The sequence below is a fragment of the Marmota monax genome, unplaced genomic scaffold (genome assembly GCF_021218885.2).
Source record: "Marmota monax isolate L192 unplaced genomic scaffold, Marmota_monax_Labrador192_F-V1.1 WCK01_AAM20220418_F8-fsc00081, whole genome shotgun sequence".
NCBI lineage: Eukaryota > Metazoa > Chordata > Mammalia > Rodentia > Sciuridae > Marmota > Marmota monax.
In genome coordinates, this window is record NW_026695234.1 from 2,473,640 (window position 1) to 2,497,519 (window position 23,880).

The 23,880-nt window shown below is 40.3% G+C and overlaps 1 long non-coding RNA gene across 4 annotated transcripts in view; it reads left to right on the forward strand.

The window, feature by feature from the left end:
* The first annotated feature begins 16 nt into the window (after positions 1–16).
* The window catches only part of LOC124088918 (uncharacterized), a 38,593-nt gene continuing 14,729 nt past the window's right edge, over positions 17–23,880 (forward strand). For 3 of the 4 annotated variants that reach the window (XR_009226182.1, XR_006850504.1, XR_009226184.1), the window contains exon 1: positions 17–990. This is a non-coding gene — a long non-coding RNA (uncharacterized LOC124088918). Of the gene's footprint in view, positions 991–8,508; positions 8,640–23,880 lie in introns of all 4 variants that reach the window. The other variant, XR_009226183.1, reaches the window with a different exon arrangement.

Consider the following 23,880-nt stretch of genomic DNA (forward strand, 5'->3'; position numbering starts at 1 on the left):
GCCCGCGCCGCTCCGGGCCACCCCGCTGCGCCCGCCGCCGCCGCCGCCGCCGGGTCCCGCTCGGCTCGGCGCCGCGCCGTCACGTGTGCTCTCGCAGCGCGTCCCCTTCGCGCACTTTCTCGGCTCTGCGGCCTCGGCTGCGACTCCGGCCCCTCCCCCGCAAGGATGGGGAAGTCAAGGCAGCAAGCGCCGCGAGCGTGCGTCGGGTTGTCGGCGCGCACACCTCGTCGTTCTCCTTGCGTGAATTAAGAGTTTGTGCGGGGCTCCCACATTTGCTCTGCTGGAGTTAGTTGCCTCCGCTACTGGGTCGCATCCAGGACGTCTTAAACTGGCTAGTTTCCTCTCCAGATTGCGTAGTCCCCTTTTCCTTTGCACGACCACCTTCCCCGCTCCTGGCCTCATGCCTACCTCCAAGGGAGGGCTGAAAGCCAGAGAATTACCTCTGGGAACACCACCGACAATTAAGAATCTGGATGAACCCGCCCCATTGTGAAATTCACATAGTTTGAACTACTCATGGCACCGAAACGTATCAAATGTGGCCGTAGCCAAAAACTACCCTCGATCAAGCCAAACTGCCCCTGCTTCTAGCATAGTAAACGTACACCCCTGGCAGAGGCAGTAAAAACAAGAGCACATCTAACAAGTAACTCCACCACACCTGGACAATTGCACGGTTATACAATATGTCCTTGCACGCATGAATACCTATGCATGGCTCAGGACCTCAGCACAGTGGCTTACTGTGATCCTTCCAAGGTGACCAAGCACTGAGCCATTCCACCCCAGCAGTAAAATGCATATTTACCAGTCCCAAGCCCAAAGCCAACACTGCTGCCAGTCCCAACTCTCAGACTGTGGTCAGTAGCAGGAGGAAACAGACGCCTAAAGAGAAGGAGAAATACAATTTAAATAAAATCTAAATTCAACTAGAAGAGCCAGACTCTCTGAACCAGAGGAGATAAAAGTCCTGTGCTTGGAGCTGCTGAGGTACATTTTTTTTTCTATTTGCTTGTTTAGTTGTTTTGTTTTGCAGGTTGGTGGGAGCAGCTATGGTTTATGTACTACAGCCTCCTCTGTTTCTCCCTGCTGTGGACTTATATCCTGGTTATTGGTCCGAGCCCAAAGAAAGCACTGCTGAAGGCAAGACTGTTTCTATAGTTGCTTAAAAACATTGGTTTAGAGGAAGGAATGACCAGTACAATTCTCCAAAAAATATTCCTTCTTCTCAACATGCCACAGTAGCAAGATTTTGTCCCCTGTCCATGAGTTTTTTCCAGTTATCTTAGCAGAGAGCCCCCTTCCCATACCCAACAGTACCCACTAACAACTTGTGAAAAGACAGTGTTATGGTTTGAATATGGTTTGCCTGTGCACACCAGAAACCATGTTGGATTTGATTGCCATTGTGGTGATATTGGGAGGTGATCTGGTGATTAAGGGGTGTCATGAGACACAACTAAACCATTCAGGGTCACTCCAGGTGAACTGGGCTGGCATGAAATAATCACACAGAGAGAGATACCTTTTACTTTGGGTTCTGTGATGGCTCCTCTGACCCAGCTCCCACAAAGGAGGCAAGGCAGGCAAGAAAGACAAAGAGCACACCTCGAACCCAGGTTTATTGGGGAGGAGCCATTCAAATGAGGCAAGGGGTAGGATTACAGAGGAACAGATGAGTGTAACTCAACCCCACCAAGTAACGCCTACTCCTGGAGCCACACCTCATTCATTATCCAGTGGAGGTAAAGCCCAAGTAACTGCCAGGTGCAATAATTCAGTATCTCTTGCTCAGGACTTAAAGGCTTGTATTTCCAGAGTGGCTCCTGACATATTCCCCCTTTCTTAATATAAAAAGGTAATTAGGGAATTACATCTTCCAGTCACTGGATTCTTGGTCCGAGGTCATCATGACTTACTATTGAGACACAAAAGGAATTAGTACAAAACATATTATTCTAATAACATATCATATAGAATGTTTTAACATTTTTTAAGATTAAAGTCATTTAATTAACTTTGAAAGATCCAGGTTGTTTTTATTACTCTGCCAAACACTCATCAGAATATTCTTAATCTTTTCCCAATTTTATTGGGAAGCATTGTGTTTGGCCACAGTAACACAGACATATTTAATTGGGATGGCATTTAAGCCTTTCCTCAAACCATAGAACAGAGGGCTCATTTGTATTATTCATTATAGTGGCTTTTAGAGCATTTAACTTAGTTCTAATCCTTCCGTCAGCACTTATCTGACTATGAAGGATCTTGGAAGTAATTTAAGTCAAATTATTAAGAAAATTCACATGTTGTAAGTTTTAAAACATAGCCATAAAGGCTGTAATTGTAGAAGCAATGAATAATATTTGAAGTAGTTACTTCAAGGATCATGAGATCAAGAGCTTGCCTAGATTTGGTTAATGGTATGCACCTGTTTCCAAGCCTGAATCTTAACTTTAGCATTCTAGCTGGCAATAGGACAAAGCAATGTTGATGTAGGATCAATGTCCTTTTTCTCTATTATAACTAGTGATAAAATTAGACAAGTTGCATTTTTTTATAGGCTACAGGATATTTATTATCCTTTCTCTTAATTTTCACATTTAAGGAGTCTCTTAGGTCTGTCAGTAATGCAGAAGTTCTGGAGACAGAAGTTAAGTACCAGACATCCTTTTGGATGCCATCTCACTGAGGGTTAAGGCTTCTGCAATTGTCCTTGTCAATTCTAGGAGACCAGTCTGTAAATAACTGGCCTGTATAGGAAAATTCTATTTTAACAATCTTTCTATTTTAACAATTGTCCAGATATATAAAAACAGTTTTAATTTATAAGGACCACCATAATTGGCTGGTTTAGGTTTCTCATACGCTGTCTTTTTCTCAAAAGATATTCCCAAACAGCCTGTTTACCATAGGATCAACATATAGATAAGTGACCATTATAGTCAGTACAATTAATCTAGTCACGTGGATGGATTTTCCAGTCCACATTGTAATGTACATTAAAATTGGACTTGAGAAATGGGTCCACAGGAGTTTCTTCATAATTTTTACTTACCTGACAAGCTCGTGATGTTTACGTGGCTGTAAACTCTATAGCTGGGAGATTTACCTTCCTGTGCCAGGTTTTTCAGTCACTTTCACAATGACAGGTTTAAATGCTCCTATGAAATCTGACTTAATTTACTGAATCATATTCAGTGACAGTAAGACTCTCAATATTACAATTTAAGAAAAAAAAATTTTGAAATATTTGTAAGATCTAGTATGTGCATATAGGGTCCTGTTTTCCTCCTTTATTTATTCAATAAAATTGAGTAGAGGCCTATAAGTCATAGTAGCAATGAATAATATTTGAAGTAGTTACTTCAAGGATCATGAGATCAAGTTTGAGTTATAGACAATAGTACAAGTATTTAAAAAATAAAAAAAGACTTACCATCTTTAGTTGGTCATGAAATTTGACAAGTCATTTGTTAGTTATGTTGAGTTCAACATTAATGAATTGGAAAGGGACCATGTTAAATAGAATCTTAGCCTTCACTAAATGTATGACTTGATTTTTGACTTTAACAGAATTACCAATAATGAAGAATGTAATAAGTTACATATAAAAATGTTTATTTTGAAATTAGCTCTAGATGAATTTTAAGTAATTATCTTAATTTGGAAAGAAGCAAGAGACAGAGTTCTTAATTTAGGAGCTCTGGCCTTTACTAAGGGCATAAGAAATATGTATGTAGAGACATCTTTCCAGAATAGAAAGTATACATGTTTAATAAGCGTAGGAAAGACATTTTGTTTTCTATCATTAACAAAAAATGAACTAGAAAAATGAATAGCCTTTATTTACCAATCTATGAAAAGTTGTTATTATTGTTATCAAGCTCAATGTTGACTTTGGGGAATTAGTATCTCAAATATTAGTGGTAAGAATAAGTCAACAGCATTTTTTAAGATAGTGATCTAATTTAGAATTTTATATGACATTGAGTTAGTAAGGATATTTTGAGGGATCCATGTCAAAACAATCTTTATGTATAAAGAAACAGTTGTATGAGTATCCTTAATAACTTAATGTAGTAAAACTAGCTTTAATAATTATGTATAATTTATGGCTTTACTAATTTCAAAAAATATCAATGTATGTAGGGCATCAGCTCACATTATTAAAGTTGAGAAAAGGTCTATTATGTTAAATTTCTTATTGAAATAAGTTATGGGCTGTTGAGCTGATTTATTTATGGCTGTCTAATATTTTAGGGGTAATATTTTCAGGGTTATTTTCCTCAGTGACAAACTGTTGACAGGGGCTCAAAGTAACACCCTGTTTCAATGTTTAGAGGCTTCCAAAATGTGTTTATAACTTAGGAGTAAAATTTTCAACCAGGAAGCTTATTTTTCTTGGGGTAAGATTAGCATTTTAATCTCTTTCTGTCTGTATGTTTGCCTTTCCTTTTCTTCTGTTCAACTATGGGGTAACATCCAAACTTGGTTAGGACTATGTTAACCTTTGTAAATCCCTTGGAATGTCTGAGGCTAACTGGATGATAAACTCATCTTTGGAAAATGAGTGGCCCCCTATTAATCCAAGGTGCTATACTGTCTTTTGAGTCTCTCTAGGAAAACAGTAGGATTTTTGTAAAGACTTACTAAAATTATTTGTTAGGCATTCTGTTTACTTGTTAGATATCTGTTTTGGGGAGTTGTCTGTGCTCCAAACAGATTATTAGGTTTGTTCCTATTCTGTGTTATTGGGACATGGTTAAGATAAATTTCCTTGAAAACTGTTTTTAAGATGGCCCTCTATTTTAAAGTTTAGCTAAGTAATAGCATAATCTCTCTCTAGATAAGGTTAGACGTTTTGGCATAAATTTTGAAATATTACAATACATGAATTTGGATCTCTCAAAACTCCAAATTCATGTATTGTAATATTTGTTCTGGTCTATGTTAAGTTTGAGAGATCCTCTTTGATCTTTCTTTCTAGTAGGTAATTTTTAAGGCCTTCCCTGTTAATAGTAATTGAGACTAGATATGAAAATGAGATAGATACCTTTTACTGATCATTGTAATTTCCCAGTATATTGACTAGGTGATCCATTTCGATGTTACATGTAAATGGACAATTTAAAAAGAACCGCCAGTCTCTTCCTGAGAGAAGTTCTCAAAATATCCCTGTATCTCAGAATATTATCCTTTAGATAGGTGTCTCTTAATTGTATTTTAGAAAATATGATTAGGGTTCCTTCCCATTGTAGGGATTAGTATATAAGTCTTACCATATGTTTTATGGATAATAGGTCTTGTCAGAGAACTTTTATAATACTAATGAATTTCCAACAAAGTGTGTAACTTTTATTGCTCAAAACTAACATATTACTTTAATTTGGAGAACATCAGTCCCAATAAAATGTTTTCCCAAATCCCACAAATATCCAACAAACAGAAGTAATATGCAAGAATCAGCAGTAATCATTACTGATGTCTTTGAATCAATCAAATTAAGTCTCCAAATTAAGTTAAATTGAGGAGAAGTGTCAAAATTGGAATTCAATTCAGTATTTTAAAACATTTATTGTTTGATCAAGGATGTATGAATTTGATTCGTTAAAAATTTGTCTTTGTTCAAACAGCAAGAATTATTAGATGTAAACCTAATATTTTAATAAGCTCTGTCATGTCAGAATGTGGACAAAAATCTTAGCTTACATCAGCATAATAAAATCATGGGAAAACACCTGAAATACCCTAGAATTAATCAGTTCAAATTCTTATAGTCAGTCCAGTTATACATAAATCTGCTTTTCAATTGTTTTAACTTTCTATATTATCTATCTAGATAATGATATAAAGATTTCCCTATTTAGAAAAATCCTTTTAACATTAAAATCTAGAATATAAAGACCTTTGTTTTACCAAAGATGATTTCCTTCCTAGGACCTCCAATATGCACCTCCTCCCTGATGAAGTATCTTCTTCTTCATTTAGAATTTTTCTTGGTTATACTTTGGAACAATTCTGTAAATCTTAGAATCTAAACAAATTCTTATACCTTGATAAGAAGAAATATCTCAATGAAAATATAGTTAAAGCCCTTAGACATTTTTGTTGACAGAATCATGTTTATCATCTTATAAATTTTGTACTATAATTTGAGAATAGAGATTACTTGATTGTTATATTATCTTTTGAAAGAAAAAAATTTATAGTAAAATACATTTATCTTAAATATTTATAACTATAAAAAGCAGAGTATCAGATAAAAACATGTATAAAAGGTATAAATTATGTGTTTTCTAATGAAGAAAAATGATTGGAAACAAATAGACATATTAACTAAACAAATAGACATATTTTAATTATCCTATGGATTAAAGAATATAGATTATTTAAATAACTGGAAAAACATGTATTAAGAATAAAAGGTACAGTTATAATTATCTTATGAAAACTATATGGGTCTTAAAATATTTGGATCCATTTTAACTTATTGTTAACTAGGAGTACACTCTTATCTCTATGTGATGTCACAAAATTTCTGTGAACATATCTGTCTATATTCTGTATTTACATAATTAGAAACCAAGAAGAATAAGGATATTTGATTGCCATGAGAGGTTATGAGAAAATTATCTCAGATTGCCGGGCTTTTTTAAAATCTCATGGTGATCAAACGTGTCCCCATAGCTTTTAAAAATCATGTAAGGAAGCATATGCATGAAATCCTTCATTAATGCAGTATCATTCAGTAATAATACCATAGAGAGAACAAATTAGGTTGTTTAGCTTTACGAACAAGTCAGGTGGAGGGGTGTAATAAAGAGTTGTGTCAAATTAGATATTGCCTGAAAAAGGAATTATTTTGTTAGTAATGAAAAACCAAGGGGGCTGGGGGGGGGGGCGGGGAGTAGGATTCTGACAGGTGGGCATCCTTAAGGGAGCTGCGAATAGGCAGGTTTTGAAGCTCTGTGTATCTGCCTGCGTAAGGCAATGTACCGGTTAGTAATTGAAGCCCTGCTTCACTGACAGAGGGAAGGACCAAAGGAAAGCCCGTGAAAACACAAAAGGCGGGAAATTTCCCACCATTTGTCCAGCAGCCACATGGCTGAAGGATTTCGCCATGCACAAATGTGGACTCAAAGTGCAGCCCAAAGTTTTGCCTGGGGTCCTGTGCATTTCACATGTCTGATTTCTAGCAGTTTTGGTAATACCTTCCTGTGGCTTGTCAATATGAGTCCACGGCTTGGCGCCATTCAGTCTGTGCTTTTGCGGGCAGTTATTATGGTGATGAAACAGTGTGGAGCCTGCGGGCATGTCCACTGCCAGCATCCACAGCAGGCAGGCTTTGCACTGCCTTGGACCCACCAGGGTGGGGCTTGTTGCCCAAGGCAGGGTCCCTTTTGGGGCAAGCGCCCCGTGAGCTTCCTGAGTCTGTGGCACTTGGTTGGATTTGTCCACTTTCTCCTGCCTGGAGTACCACTGTGTCTGCATTGTGTGGGCATTTTGCCAGTCCCCTGGGGTCGCAGTCCATGAGTTCCGGGGTCAGGGTAAGCAGGTAGCACTTTCTCAGTCAATGGACCATTTCTGTGCACCTTCCCTTAACAATGTGTGCTCTCCCCTGGGCGATTTCAAAGGTTTATGCAGGTGCCAGTGGGCTTACGCCTGGGTGGCCAGGCCAACATGCCTTGGATTTTCCATCCATGAGCCCCGGGTGCACTGTGCCTGGTCCACAGGCAGGAATCCCGGGCCCTGGACCTGTGTACTTTCATTCCATTCCCAAGCCAACCTTAGTGCTCTCCAAATGGTGGGAGGCGTAGGATTATGAGTGGTTGCATAGGGAACAGTAACCATGCTAAAGGCTTGTACCCCTCCCAAACAGCAGCTGAGTCACAGCCACTCCTGATCTCGGCAGTACAAGAATGTAGTAAAGAGGTTCAGTACAAACCGAATATTTACAAAAAACAATTAAAAAATAAAATTCACTTCTCTACAGGTAAAGGATTCCCGTATCAAGTCTTACCACAAATATTTCTTTCTTTCCTTTCTCTTACTCTGCAAGCGCAGATTTCTAGCATATAGCCCAAAAATCTTTACCTAATTTTTCAAAATACAAAAATTCACAAAAAAGAATCCAAAAAAGATCCTTCAAAGCACTTTTCCCATGGGAGAGGATTCTCTATACTTAATTAGGGTCTCTAGAATGGCAAAAAATGAAATTTTTTGGACTTTCTAAAGATGATAGATTCCCAGGTGCTGTAAGTTTAACATCACAAATATTTCTTCTGTCTAATTCACTTACTTTCTACAACTTAACCCATAATACCCTGAAATCCGAAGCACACTTAAACCCACTAAATTTCTAAAATTCATTCTGGAGTCCCTGTATGGGCCACCATTTGCATGACACACGACTAAACCAGTCAGGGTCACTCCTGGTGAACTAGGCTCACATGAAATAATCACTAAGAGACAGACAGACACCTTCTTCTTTGGGTTCTGTTATAGCTCCTCTGACCCAGCTCCCACAAAGGAGGCAAGGCAAGCAAGAAAGAGAAAGAGCAAGCCTCGCCTTGAACCCAGGTTTATTGGGGAGAAGCCATTCAAATGAAGCAAGGGGTAGGATTACAAAGGAACAGGTGAGTGTAACTCAACCCCACCAGGTCACACCTACTCCTGGAACCACACCTCATTATCCCAGTGGAGGTAAAGCCCAATTTACAGAGGGGTAGGGTAATTGTTCAGTATCTCTTGCTCAGGACTTTAGGGTGTGTATTTCCAGAGCGGCTCCTGACAAAGGGAGGTTAATGCCTTTTTCACTGAAGAAGGTCTGTTCTCCAAAGAGTAGGTCATTATAAAGCAGGCCGCGTCTCATGTTTTGTCTCCCCCAAAGCACCTGCTTTTCCTTCTACTTTCTGCCATGAGTTGAAGAAGCACGAGGCCCTCACTGGAAGCTGAACAAATGCCAGGGCCATACTGTTGGATTTCCCAGCTTCTAGAACTGTGGACCAAAACCTCCTCTTTATAAACCACCCAGTTTCAGGTATTCTATTATGGCAAAAGAAAACGGTCTCTAAGATAGAGGGTCAACCTTTCCTCATCTCCCTAAATCCAGCATTCTACCACCCTGCTATACCCATTCCAGACTTTGAAGAAACCTCAGCCACGGGGGGATTATGCAGTTTCCCACCTCCTCCCACATCTGCTTCTTTCCCCCAAAGCAAATGATGTCTTTATGTCCTTTTGATGTAATTACAGAACCATCTAATTCTCTACACCAAACCACTGAACCATTGCTACCTCCAACTGCCCATCTAGACCAGCCCTCTGTGGTCAGTATCACCTTACCAGAAGTGGATCACCCAGAAGTCTCTTGAGACCAACGCAAAAATATCCCTAGCACTGTATAGCCCCCAAGGGGGAATGAAGGGAAATGCCTAGATTCAGAATACCCTGCAGATGATTTAATTTTTCCGGGTTTTTTTTCCCCCAACATAAAACTTTTCTACCAGAGCAGAAATGAAGACTGCAAGTGTTGAAGTCCCCACAGAAAACAGAGATACATGTTGAAGTGTGGATTTAAAGATAGTGAACTGGTTTGCCCACACAAACTGCTGACTTGAGGTGACAATTTGCATGGAACGATTAGTAGAGTAGGGCCAGCTACTTGCTCATTTTGATTTTGATTGGCAATTTCAAAGGAAAACTGGCAAAAATGCTCAAACGTGGTTAATTTCCTCCTTGCCTGCCCTCCTCTCTAATCATTATCTACTTTCCAAGCCATTCTCAGGTGATAATCAACAACCCACCAGACTATGTGCTGTATAACCACAGGGCACAGAGGAAAGCACATTGAATGTTAAGTCTGAAGGTTCAACTTTCTAGCTGTGAGGACTGGGATAAGTAACCTCCCAGGACCTTCAGTTTTCCCATCTGTAAAATAAGGATCTTAATCCCTGCCTGTCTCATAGGGCAGCTAGGATTAAAACATGGATATAAAATAGCTGTACAAATTATAAAGCCCCCCCCCCATAAAAGCATTGCTTGCAGGTCACATTAGAGACACCAATTCTAATCCTGGGTGTGCAACCAGGTTACTTTGTGATTTTTGTTTTGATCAAAAAGACCTTGCAGTCCTGACCATCCCCCACTCCTTCAGGACCCCCAGAGGACCACAAGACAGGAACAGCTGTAGGCAAAGTCACCCTGGATGGGAATTAGAACTGAATTGTGCAATTTTTAAAACCAGCTCTGGTTTGTAAACAAGCCAGCACTTCCTCCATCCCTCTGAAATAACACCCAAGTTGGGGTGGGGATATAAACAGAGGGCAAGGCAGCACTCAAATCCCCTCTACCCCAACTTGCACAGCCTTGTTCTGATGCTGCCCAACATCATGACAAAAGTCAACATGCACAGTATTGTATGTGAGTCTGTGTGTATGTGGGCAGGGGGTGGGGGGTACTGGAAATTAAACCTAGGACCCTGTGAATGCTCCAGGCAAGCCCTCCTCCAGTGAACAACATCTCCAGCCCAATTTGTGCAGTGATTCAATGACAGACTCATATCTCTGTATTAAAAAATCTCCTGAGCCTACGGTCAGACTTCAAATTGCCTCTGCCCTGCCCATCTCAGGCCTTTCTAAACTAGGGCAAGAAATGGGGCTAGACAACAGGTCATAGTGTGCCACTTTTTATCCAGATGGAATCACATTTAAAAGAACATTAAGGATAGCCACAAAGAAAAAGGAAAAATAAAATGCCAAAAGCCTAATGCTACTTCCTTCTCATCCAGTTATCTTCCCACATGCTCACGCCCTCCCCCAGTCCCAGATTGGCCAACCTCTATTCATCTGTTCTACCCTAGAGCTGCAAAGTCCCCAGCATACTGGCTTTCAATCCCAAAGAAAGAACTTGGAGGATACAATGGAGAGATCGTGGACATTTTGTTGGCCATGTACTCCCTGGCAGTGACAAGCTAGGATAAAATGAAGGGCCAAACTTGCACCTTCCAGCGGAAGAAAGTGCATGACCACTGCGTGCACCAATTTCTTCAGACGTTTTATGAGTATATTCTCTTACTTCACAACCACAGTCACTCTGTTTGATCCTGACCTAAAGATTGGAGACAAGGGAAGTGACCAGTTTCCTCTCTCTTCGTTTCCTTCGTTGTCACATTCTTTAGAGTCCTTCTTATCTCACTGCCAGGAACAACAAGCTTTCCTAGGCACTGACCAGTGTTTACCCCAACATCATCCTTCAGATTTACCGAGATCTCCCTCAGTACCTAGGCTAGGTTACAATCCCTCGCTCTAAGACTCTAGTTCTCTGTACAGAGCCTTTGATACTTCCTCTCTGGTCACATTACTTAACTCCATCTTCCTCTCAAACTGCAAGCAGCAGGAGGGTGAAACTCTGTCTTAATCCTATCTGTTCCTAGAGTCCAATACATTCCTGGCACACTGTTGGTGCTCAGTGATATTTATAGAATATGTAGGAGCAAAGAACTGTCCTTCTCTTTGAAGGTTTGATATTGGAGCCTATGAAATATACTGACAATAGTCAGATTAACAGGAAAAGAAATATACAAATTTATTATGTGCACTTGTGCAAAAGAGCCATATATAATAGACGACACCAACAAAGAACAAAAGGTTGAAGTTTACACAGCAGCCAAAACTTCAGAGAAGAATAGGGACTTGGGGTTTCTGAGAGGAAGTAATCACAGGTTATGGGAGAATGGGGGGAGGAAATGAATGGCAAATAAATGTTATTATGTTATGCAGATATAGTCTCTTAGATAAAACATTCCTCCAAAGAAGGGATGATGTTGACCTTTGCCTTTCCTAAGCTCTGTTTGGTGAGATGATAGGGAGGGGGTTTAAGACAACTTGCCTTTCTATGGGAGGAACTCTCCTTAGTCAGATGAGGACATTTTAGAGAAAACCTAACCCTGTGCTTCTGGAAAGAAAGTGTGAAAGACAGGGCAGAGAAAGTCAAAGAGACCTTGGTTTCCAGGCTGTTTTCTGTGGCCCTTTAGTCTCTTTAAGCTGGAAGTACTTAGCATGTCAAGTCACCACATTTAGGGGCATCATTTTCTGATCACCCAAATGATAATGCACATATATGAATGAAGGGAGAGGTGACACCTTCTTTTCTCTCAGGGTGAGAGTTGGCTAAGTGGTCAGTGTACACTCCCTTGTTAAAAATCTTTTCTTACCACTACCCGCTCCCCACCATTTCTTTCTCCCAAATCTGGCTTCTGAGTCCCAGCCAGTCCACAGTTATTAAAGAAGAAAAGGGATCCTCCTGAACTTGGGGTAGTAAACGTTACTCCCTCTTCTATATAACCTTAGCCAAATAATTACCATTTATCTCAACAGCCAGGGCAAAATAAAAATACCCTTCTGCTCCCAAAGAAATAACTCTTCCTCCTGCAGATGCCAAAAACTACTTTAGTTAAGGCAAAGTTCATAATAATTTATAAGTTGAAAACTACAGATGGACTCAGAGCGCAGAACAAATAACTTTTATTCTCACTTTTAAATAAATTCTAAAAGGAGGTTTTAGAAATAGAAATAACATAACTTTTGCATATCGGGATTTACATTTGCATAGCATTATAACAGCATTATCTATCTTATATCATCTCATAGCAACCCTTTGAAGTGAGCCCAAGCAGGAATTATTGCCACTACAGTTACCAGACCCAGTTCTGGGCTGCTCGCCACACTGAAGCCAATACTCAGGAGACAGGGTTGGTGGGAAAGAATCAGGTTTACTCAAGGGCTGGCCCTAAGAAGATAGAGAGGCTATAGTCTGCAAAGCTCTTTTTTTTTTTTTTTTTTTTTTGAGAATGCAGGGGTACAAAGGGCTTTTATAGGGAGGAAAAGGAGGTGCAGTGAGACAGTGACCAGGAAGGCTACATACTGAGTGGGGTCTTTGTCATCTTGGGCATGTGTCTCCTTCCCCTTCCCCTCCCTGGCCAGAATATCACAGTCTACCTCAATCTCCTGGAACTACTCCCTATATTTTCTTAAAACAGACATGGTACACTTCTGTAAGTTAAACCTCACAGCAATTCACATGCTTTGCATTAGTTGATGCACAGAACTAAAGGCTAAAGAAGGGTGTTATCCTTCCTGAGGTCATTAGATTCTGTAAATCTAAAAAAAGATTATTTAGCAACCAACATCTTAATCATTTAGATGCAGCTTCCTTTAGAATTTAGAATGCAAAGCAAAAGGGAGGGTACATCATCATTGCAAAATACATAGTGAGGGGAAGCAAACTTCTAGACCCGCAAAGGGAGGGAAAGTTTAACTGAGAAGAACAACTCCCAAAAGAGCAGCTAGTGCTACTCAGAACTGGTCTGAGCCAGGCACAGTCCCTCATACCTATAATCCCAGCTACTCAGGAGGCTGAGGCAGGAGGATCTCAAGTTCAAGGCCAGCTTTGGCAATTTAGGGAGACACTGTCTCAAAATAAAATAGAAAGTACTAGGGGTATAGTTCTGTGGTAGAGCACCCCTGGATTCAACCCCTAGTACTGGAAAAGAGAGAGAATTGAGGCTTAGGAGGGGAATATTACTTGATTTCCCCAAAACTACACAGGCTAATTAACCTACAGATACTAAGGATATTTAAACCCAGGTTTTCTGACTTTTTATACCACATCTGTAATCCCCCTTCCAAATAGAAGAGCTGGAGTTTCAAGTCCTGGGTATCTTAGAACAGTGAGACCAAAGCAGAAAGGAGAACAGAGAGTGGTCTCCTATTTTCATTGTTCAGCTCTGCTTTACCCTCTGCAAATCACTGCTGTCTTTCCTACAGGCACCTCCCTCCGTGTGATGCTCCATCTCCTGACTGTCTCCTCAGGCCCCTATTGGGCCACTAGACAGTAGTGTTACTGTTAGAGCTCACACGTCCAATCTTGTTTTCTGTACTGCTCTCGGAGATAAATTTGATGAGGGATTAGGTTCCCAATGTGATTCAAACTCTGCAAAGGAGCACAGGCCTTAAAGGCTGCACAAGCTATGGTTTCACTGTTTACCCTGATCCCATGGAAACTCAACTTCTTGAACAAGGAAGCCTTTGGAACTTCCTCACAGAGTGTGTGAAGTGAGGACAGAAATGTTTATTATTGTTAGGTACAAATAAGGACAAAAACCTCCTGACATAAGATGATGATCTGCTGAGGGTCGCTGGGATGATACCTCCTTCTCTGTCAGAGAAGGAGGAAGACTAGAGCTGTCCCTCCTGGGTCTACAATGAATGGGAAGATCTTAAGCTGAAGACTCTTTGAAAACTCCTGAATAACTATAATTCAAAAATTTAGATGTTCTTCCCTCAGGGACCTTTGCAATACCTTACCTGGGGGAACGTGGCGTTAGGCACAAAAGTGCCATAGGAGGCCACCAATCAACTTGGATGCAACATCATTTAAATTTAGGGTGTTTATTTCAATGGATGCCTGCGTGCTCTTTCAGGGTTAGCAAGACAGGGAAAGTAAATCCTTAGACCAGTTCCTAGCCTTTCCTCTCCTTCCTGCATTCTATAGACCTAGAATTCTCCAAGCCCCTCTTTCCATTCTGTACCTGTCTAAACAGACCAACATGCTCCTGTCTCTGATTTTTTGTCGACTCATCAACTAAAAGACCACTTCTTGACCTCTAGAAGCCCTAAATCCTGCTTTGTGTCCCCATTGAGATATTGACCATGTTCTGCCTTCCATTGTAGCATCTATTTTGGTATTCACCACCTTTTCTAAATTGCAATTATATCTTTGGACCTATTCCCCTGTCTTGCCTGTAACAGTGAGGGGCATGTGCCAGGAGGCAAGGATACCTTTACCTTGGCACCTCCTACCCTTTAGTTCTGTAAAGAAAAAAAGATAAAGTTAATGCTCTTGGTAGATTGATTCTCCCATCCTTATCTCCATTCCAAAGGATGTTAGAAAGACAGCTGAGGGGGCTGTCAGTACCAGGTAAGTCAGCCAGGCCAAAAAATGAGACTTTTTTCTGCAAGATACTTTCCTGAATGTCCTACTCATTATCCCCTGTCTAAAAATGGGACATAAGTGTCCATAAAAGATACAGTACCTGCAAGGGACTTGAAGAAAGAGAAGTCAGATAAATATAAAATAGCAGAAATATGTCAATTCAGAAAGAGTTCTGCTTTGAAAAGAGGATGATAAATGGCTTTGGGAAAGGTGCCTGGGCAAACTTTGTAGAGAACAAGACGACTGGAATTTTGCTTTCTGGTATGTGCATGGTCAGAGGGGAAGGGAGAGTGGGGAAATCCATGATGCTCCAGCCAGGAAGAGGCAGGAGGTTATTTTAGATGTCTGAGGAGAATGAGAAAAGACTTCAAGGGAAGCGATGGCAGCAAGGGAGGGTATAGGAGCAAATAAGGAGGATGTTTCAAGTTGCAGGAGACTGGGAAGGTCAAGGGTAAGAAAAACCAGAGGAGAGGTATGGGGATAGCAGAACCTGGAATGGAGCACCTCATTTAATTCATTTCAGAGCTGTGACCCAGGGGGCACCGTGGACACTCTGAAGCCAGTTTGTCTTGAGAAGCACTTCTTCAAGGATCCATTCATCAGGATGACAATCATGCTACACAATGCCACTTTAGTCCATCTCCTGCTACAGCACTGGGTGGCACCTGTTCATCATGCAGATAGTCTTCCGCAGGGCACCACAGATTGATCGTCCCTCTCACTGTCTGCTGTCTCTAAATCTATCACACCGGAAATGTTACACGGTGTCATCAGCAGAATTAACACCTGTTAAAAATCATCATTCCCACTAGACTCAAGCCTGCAAGCGATTTTAATGAGGCCCTGCATAAAAATACATTTTCTCCAAGCCCTTAAACAAATTATATTAAATCCTCCACACCAAATAAATTATTGAAACAGCAATTAGGGTTTGGATCATACCAACAGACCTACTCAGAGGCACATGCAGTCTCATTTGGGGTTTGACTCTACACCAGGGTTAAAAAACCACCTAAGTTGAGGGTGAAGTGAAATATCCGTTTCCTTTCAGTGGTTACTTAAACAAGAATTTCAGTGCTAAATTAGCAGTGGGTTTTGTGTATGAATTTTCTTTGCATTCTAACATTATGTAAATGAAAAACCCAACGAAGTGCAAATTAAGACTATTCTTAATTCTAAAAGGCTGCTATTCTGTGATAATGACGCCACAGAATACTTCATAGTCTGCCAAGCTCCGTGTGTGGTTGCTGCTCCCCCCATCTGCTTTATAAGCCTCTCAGCAGGGGGACACCCACTGTGTCCTTATCCTAGGATTTTTTTTTTCTGCCCACTAAAGTCAGATCCAACCACTCCTCATCCCCTCTTCCTCCTCATCATTTAATCTTGCCAAGATCACCTAAGAGAGAACAAGTGATTGAAAAGGACTTAACCTGTACCAAGGAATGGTGTGGAGAAACGCGGTAGGCTTGATATCCAGGAGCCAGCTCACCCGGGTTTGTATCTCAGTTCTGTTGTGGATGAGCTTCAGCATCTCAGTTACCTTCCCAGAACCTAGTTTTCTTCATCTGTAAAATGAATTACTCACCTTTGCACATTTAAAAGATTTCATGAGATTATACATGTCAACCTTTAAAGCAAATCCCGGCACAGAAAACTTGCTCAACAAACAATACCCATTGTTATTTTGGAAAGTGCAGGTTAGATATTGCTGCTGTTTAGCTATTTGGCAATTGTCAGGTTTTTATTTGGATTTGTACGTATCCCTTCAAACTCATAACCAGGTAGTATGTTGCTGTACAAACTAGTCTCAGGGTTGGTATATAGCCCAGTGGTATGCCTAGCATGTACAAAGCTCAGGGTCTAATCCCCAGGACAACCTCACTCCCTTTCAGCCCACCCCCCAAAGAAAAACAAAACAAAACACTAGTCTTAAAAAAAAAAAGATATTTCTTAATAAATAGGCATGAGGAAGTCACCCAGCCTGTCTTAGGAGGCGCAGGGCAAGCTCAGCTCTCAGGTTTTGTTATCTTTCTTGAGTACCATGTAGGAAACCCTGGATCCCAAATAAATGTATCAGTGTTCTGAGGCCAGGATACATCAGATTCCTGGCCAACAGTTTCCCATTAAGGAGTAGGACCAAAGACCAGACCACCTTGAGCACAGCTCTGGAGGAGGAGTTAGTCTGGCTGGTTTGCTAGATTTTTATGTCTCCTCCATGCAAACCTACTCCTGCTAACCATGTTGCTAGAGCAGCACTAATTTTGCCAATAAAAAAGGGATAGTTCTACCATCGTTTACTTCTTTTTTTTTTTGTACTAGGAATTAAACTCAAACCACTGAACCACATCCCCAGTCCTTTTTTATATTATAATTTGAGACAAAGTCTCACTACGTTGCCTAGGGCCTCACTAAATTGCTGAGGCTGGCTTTGATCCTCCTGCCTCAGCTTCCTGAGCTGCAGGGATTACAGACATGACCTACCGTGCCTGGCTATATTAATTAAATTATCATCAGATTCAGATTTTGATCACTATATCTGACATTCTTGGTGGAGCCTCCTATCTAACTTGAATTCAGGATGCTTAAATGCTGATCACACTTAAGAGCACAGATTCCTGATAAGGACCCTTCAAATACTAGTTGTTCACCCCCAGCATAGATTAAAGTTCATTTATGCACATGTACCTGACACTGTTTATATTAAAATATTTTAAAGTAAATTATAGGGAGATACAGCTCAGTTAGTAGAGTGCTTGTCTTGCATACACAAGGCCCTGGGTTCTAATCCCCAGCACCACACACACACACACACACACACACACACACACACACACAGCCAATTATAGGCAATGTAGCAATTATGAATAGGGAAAAGCTGCTAGCATCCATGGTAAAAGAAGGAGGTATAAAGATAGATTCTTTTTTTGTGGGAATATTTGTGCCTTGGGTTCTTACATGTTTGATGTGGCCTTGTGATGCCTAGGATTTATGTAAGCTACAGTCAGGTATTATTACACTGATTTGGGCACTACCCTAGGGCAGTCATTTGTCCCAGTCAGGAATTCATGTCTCATATTAGAAAGCCTACACTCCAAAGTAGCTATTACAAGTATTTGAATATCCTAATCTCAATCGATACAAGTGATTTAATTTACTAATTAGCATAACAGCTATAGAGAATGGATTTTCATTAGTGGCTAGTTAATTAGCTAAGTGAAAACTAGCAATGGGTTTTCATTAGTAAATTCAGAAGTATTCAAGACATATGACTTGTCAAAGGTGTTTAATAGACATACCCTTCCATTGCATGGACCCCTTAGGAATATATTAAGTTCCTCTAGCCTCAGAGGCAGCAATGAAATCTTGATCACTAACTCCTCCTGTGTCCTTGGGTCTGAAGATTCTTGTTGCCAGTTACCATCCCGAACTGAAGACCAGCTCTGGAATGTTATACTTGCATCTAATAAAGCACATTCAGGTAAGGTGTGATAAAAGTGAGGCCAAAGTAAGGCAGAAACATTCATTGTTTAAGACAGACAAGAAGAAAGCATCCAACTGGTACAAACAGTACAAGCAGATCTGACCAAAACTGCTTGCCAGAAAGTAAGACCCTAGGTTAAATCCATGTACATGCTAAAAGATACACTTGGGGGAGAGAAAAACACAATGCTGGGCACATTTTGAACTATGTGCAAACATGGTGCAAGCATAGTAATAGTGTTGCAATAGAGCTTAAGAACACGTTGATTTCTACCCTGGAAAGTCTGGTTCCCAGGAAGATGTAGCAGTGTTCAGAGACCAGGATACATAAATTCCTGGTCACATCAGGTGACAGTTTCCCATTATGCAGAAGGAGAAAAGACCAGGTAATATGTTGTTCACCCTTGGATTTCCTTCCTATTCTGTCTATAGGGTAGAATATGTGAATCAATGCAATAAAGTAATTCTTACCAACAGTCTTTTTGTGAGCCATGTTTGATTTCTATCATGCATAGCTAAAGGACCCACTAAGTGAGGACAAAGGCACCTAGCAGAGAGGGAGGGCCGTCATATGCTCTGTTGGTAACAATTGTTTATTTAATAAGCATCTGTATGTGTGGCAGAATTTGATGTGATCTTTGCTATCATTAAAATCTGGCAGTGAGGTTATGAGAGTAACAAACCCTCACAGGCTGTAACTCGGCAGCTATCTTTATCTTTCGAATAACTAATGATAGGCATGACCAAACTCACTTAGGTCAATTTCAACATGTGGTTATACAGTGATCATGTTAGAAAACCAGGGTGAGGCTGGGGTAGCAGGAAACAAGTTTTAGGATCAGTATATTAGCTGCAATAAAACTTCACCTGCTTATCACAGAGACTCAAAACGATGGTGGCTTATATGAGACAGAAATCCATTTTCTCTCACACATCAGCTAGATAGATCAATGCCATGCTCCAGGCAGCTGTCAGAAGTTCAGGCTTCTTCTGTCTCCCTGTTCTGCTATCCCAGCATGCCTCCTTTGTCTGTATGATCCACAATGGCTCACCAGCACATTCTGAATTCATCCAGTAAGAGGGGAAGTGCACAAATTCATATGTATACATCACTTTTGCCCACAGACCATTGGTCAAAACTTAGTCACATGGCCACCTACTTGCAAAGGATGCTGAAAGATAGAGAAATAATGTTGAGCAATATGGAAGAATTCACTTCCCATTAGAAGTGAAAAGTAATATTGAAAAACAGTCAATGGTTCCTTCCAAGATCATAAAGAAAACAGTAGTGAGAATCAGTAGGCAAGTTTTTAATAATTGTGTTATGGTTCTAAAAACATTGAAATACGTATTATACTCTTTGTTAAATAGTTATTTCTGTAATATTTGAGCAATACCATCCCCTTACCATCTCAGCCAATATGCCATTCCTCAGGATGCTGTGGGCTTCCCCCAGGATCAGGTAACGGAAACACCAATTACTGCCCCACCAGGGCCTCCCAGACTGATCCAGCCTAGTGGCCTCTCTTCTCTGATTGGTACCCAAGTCTTACTGAATATTTATTTATTTACTTATTTGGTACTGGAGATTGAACCCAGGGGTGCTCTACCACTGAGCCACACCCCCAGTCCTTTCTATTTTTATTCTGAGACAGAGACTTACTAAGTTGCTGAGATTGACTTTGAACTTGTGATATTTCTGTTTCAGCCTCCTGAGTAGCTGGGATTACAGGTGTGTGCTACCACACATGACTGTCTTACTGAACTTGTAAAATGTGTCAAATATAACTTATGGCAACAATATATGAAAATCATATTTTATGAAAAAGTTGATGATACCTAACCTAATATAGAAAAGGTTTGGGGATGAGCAGCTTAGCTAACACTTTTAAACATTTGTAATACTACTTTTAAGTTTTATTTTAAGTGCCTATAATGTGCCAAGACCTGAACAGGGTTCAGTGCTTTATATGTGCTCTCCAAGCTCTCAAAGGAACCCTGTATGCTGGAAATGATTTTCATATTACCCACAAAGTAGCTGAAGTTCACAGACATTGAGTTCCTTGTAAAAGACATACAGAAGGGGCTGGGGTTGTAGATCAGTGGTGGAACATTTGCCTAACACATGTAAGGCACTGGCTTCGATCCTCAGCACCACATAAAAATAAATAAATAAAATAAATGTATTGTGTCCATACTGTGAGCATCAGTATTATGCTCCTTGGCATCATATATATAATATATATATCTTTATATATATGTCTTTATATATATATATGTATGTATGTATGTATGTGTGTGTGTATATATATATACACACACACATATAAAGACATACAGACAGAGTCAAGATTTAAACCCTGGGTATGTATCTTCAAACTAGAAATTTTTTCCATAGGGCCATGGTACTCATAAACAGAACATATGAAGAGCTCTTGCAAACAATAATAAAAAGACATTTTTTTAAAAGGCAAAAGAATTGGACAAACACTTTACAAAAGATAATACATTCAGAACCAACAAGCCCATAAAAAAGGCTCAGCGTTTTTGATCATCAGGGGAACCAAATTAAAACCACAAAGGGACACCACTACATACCCCCTGGGAGGGGAAAAATTTAAAAATTCTAACAATACCAAATGTTGGAGAAGCCGCAGAGCAACTGGATCTTTTATGTAATGCTGGGGAAAAATATAAAATGCTTTAGCCGTTTGGAAAACTGACGTTTTTCATATAAATATTTCTCTACTTCATGATCCAGGAATTTCAAAAGAAATGAAATTATCTCTCTATAGGAAACAAAAAAAAAATCTATATAAGAATGCTCACTGTGGCTTTATTTCTAAAATTCTGACTATGGAAACAATGCAAATGTCCACTAATAGGAGAATGGGTAAACAAATTGAGGTATTTTCATACAGTAAGACATTGTCCAGCCACAAAAAGTAACAGACTGTTTAAACATACAACATAGATGAACCTCAAAATTATTATGTAAAGTGAAAAAAAAATCCAGGCACACAGGAATGTGGTCCACTTTCATGAAGTCCAGGATCATGCCAGTCTAATCTCTGGGAATAAAAACAGAACAGGAGGGATGGATAACTGGGAAACGGCATGGAGAAACTTTCTGGGTGATGAAATTTTCTGCATTTTGATTCAGCCATTGGATACACAGGTATATTATCAAAACTCATCAAACTACATATTTCTCATCTGTTCATTTTCCTGTATTATGTTTCAGAAATAAGTAAAATTTGCTTATGAGTTGCATCTCCCAGTATTTTATGCTCCTTGGCATTGTAAGTATTCAAGTTAGACGAATGCTTATCAGAGATACTGTAGAGGGTTCAGGTTGAAAGTTTAGATTAAGTAATTTTAAAAACTCAGAAATTTGCTGGGCGTGGTGGCGCCTGCCTGTAATCCCAGAAGCTTGGGCATCTGAGGCAAGGGGATTCCGAGTTCAAAACCAGCCTCAGCAACTTAGTGAGGCCCTAAGGAACTCAGCAAAACCCTGTCTCTAAATAAAATATAAAGAATGGCTGGGGATGCAGCTCACTGGTTAAGTACCTCTGGGTTCAATCCCTGGTACTGTCCCCACCCCGCATCCCTGCCCACCCACCAAACCAAACCAAACTAACTCACTCATATTTTTAGGACTTTAATATACATGATCCTGAACTAATCATATATTTGATTAAAAAGCAAAATCTACCTTCATTTTCTATTTTGGAAAATTCAATATGGATTGAGAAATGGATGCTACCCCAAACTGAAAACCATTTAAAATTTGTTTCTTTTTCTTTCCTGAAGTTCTCCTAATTAGAGAACTTCAGTTAGAGAATATTTTCTCTAACTACTTCCCTCCTGACACCCCAACTCATCAATTTCTGCCCTTTCTTGAAGACTCTATGAGGAAGTCAACAGCACGAGGAAGACTTCCGTATAGACACCATTGCCCACGTTGGTGCTCTGTGCTCATACTAGGTTTACCTGTGGCAGAGCATTTATCCCAGGCTAAAGGATGCCAAGATTCCCTCCAGCTCAAGGACCATAGCTCTTTGAACATGTGATTCCAGGCTTGAAGAATGAAGAGAAGTAGCCAAGCTGTCAGCAGTAGGATCTTCATTATGTCCTACAGGTGTTACATCAAATGATAAAACATGACCTTTGTTTCATTGGAAACCACATCACTTAGAGTTTGGTTGGAAGTAGTACTTCCAGTTAAGAGAACCAGTTGAGACTGTGGAACTTGGGTAGAGTTGGAGTCTTGCAATTTTGGGGTGGGTCGCAAAGACACTTAAGTTCAGCAGATACATGAGAACAGATCTCTATGGATGCCAGGGACATGGGGTTTGAAAGAAAAGGACGAATGAAACTCAAGGCCAAATGCTGAAGCTAATATTTACTAAGAACATTCTATGGTGTCAGATTCTGTGCTAAACACTCAGGGCCCATTAATCTTATTTAGTCTGCATATGACTCTCAGGAGAGAGGTTAAGTAGGGTGCCCAAGATTTCACAGCTAGTGAATGATAGAACTGGGTCTCGTTTCCAGGTCTGTCTAACTCAGAAGTCTGTTTGTTTAATCACCAGTCTCTCCTGTGTCCTAGAAAGGAATTGCCAGTCATTTAACCCTGTCTCTTGGCTCCTGGTACTTCAACCAGCCCAAACTGGCAGTCCCCTTTGCTATTATTTTTGGTTTTCTGGGAAGTGGAGTTGATGACATTCTTTGGTAACCTATTGCACTGTCTCTCACATCTTCAGCAAGTATGTTCTTTTTTGTGTTTAATCTGTGTTCTCCTCACTTCGTTTTGTCATTAGCTTAAGACTCCATTTATACTTATACTTTTAGGGGAGGTAGCAGGATACCAGAAACTGCTGCAGTGAAAACTTGAGATATTTGGGTGCACCTTCTGTTTTTCTGAGGTCTGTCAGGTTTCTGTCAGCCATGTAATCTGGAACCATATGAAGGGAGATCAATGAGGGAATATGATGGGACAAGAAGCAAATGCTCATTAAAAGAGTGGAAAATGGGCTCATTCTCTTTAAGCTTCCATTACAGCAAACTAAGAGTGTAGGATAGCATGGAGCTATGGTCCATCTAAGGAAAATGCAAGGCACATGTCTGATAGACATGGGAAATAGGAGCTGAAAACTGTAGTAATGAGATGCTGAAGTTTTGCAATAGTCTTCCCCCACCCCACCCCCATCACTTTGTCTAAACTAAAACCACGTCTAGTATATTTAGCACCTACTGGGCCCTGTTTTCTCTTTCCTCTCTTCTTCCTCTTCTGTGCATGTGACAGTCTTACTAGACAACACTTGTGTTCAAAAGCAGTATTGTGGGAACCCAGCATAGGGGTCCTTTGGCTCAAAAGCCTGGCCCTGATCCTCAGAGTTG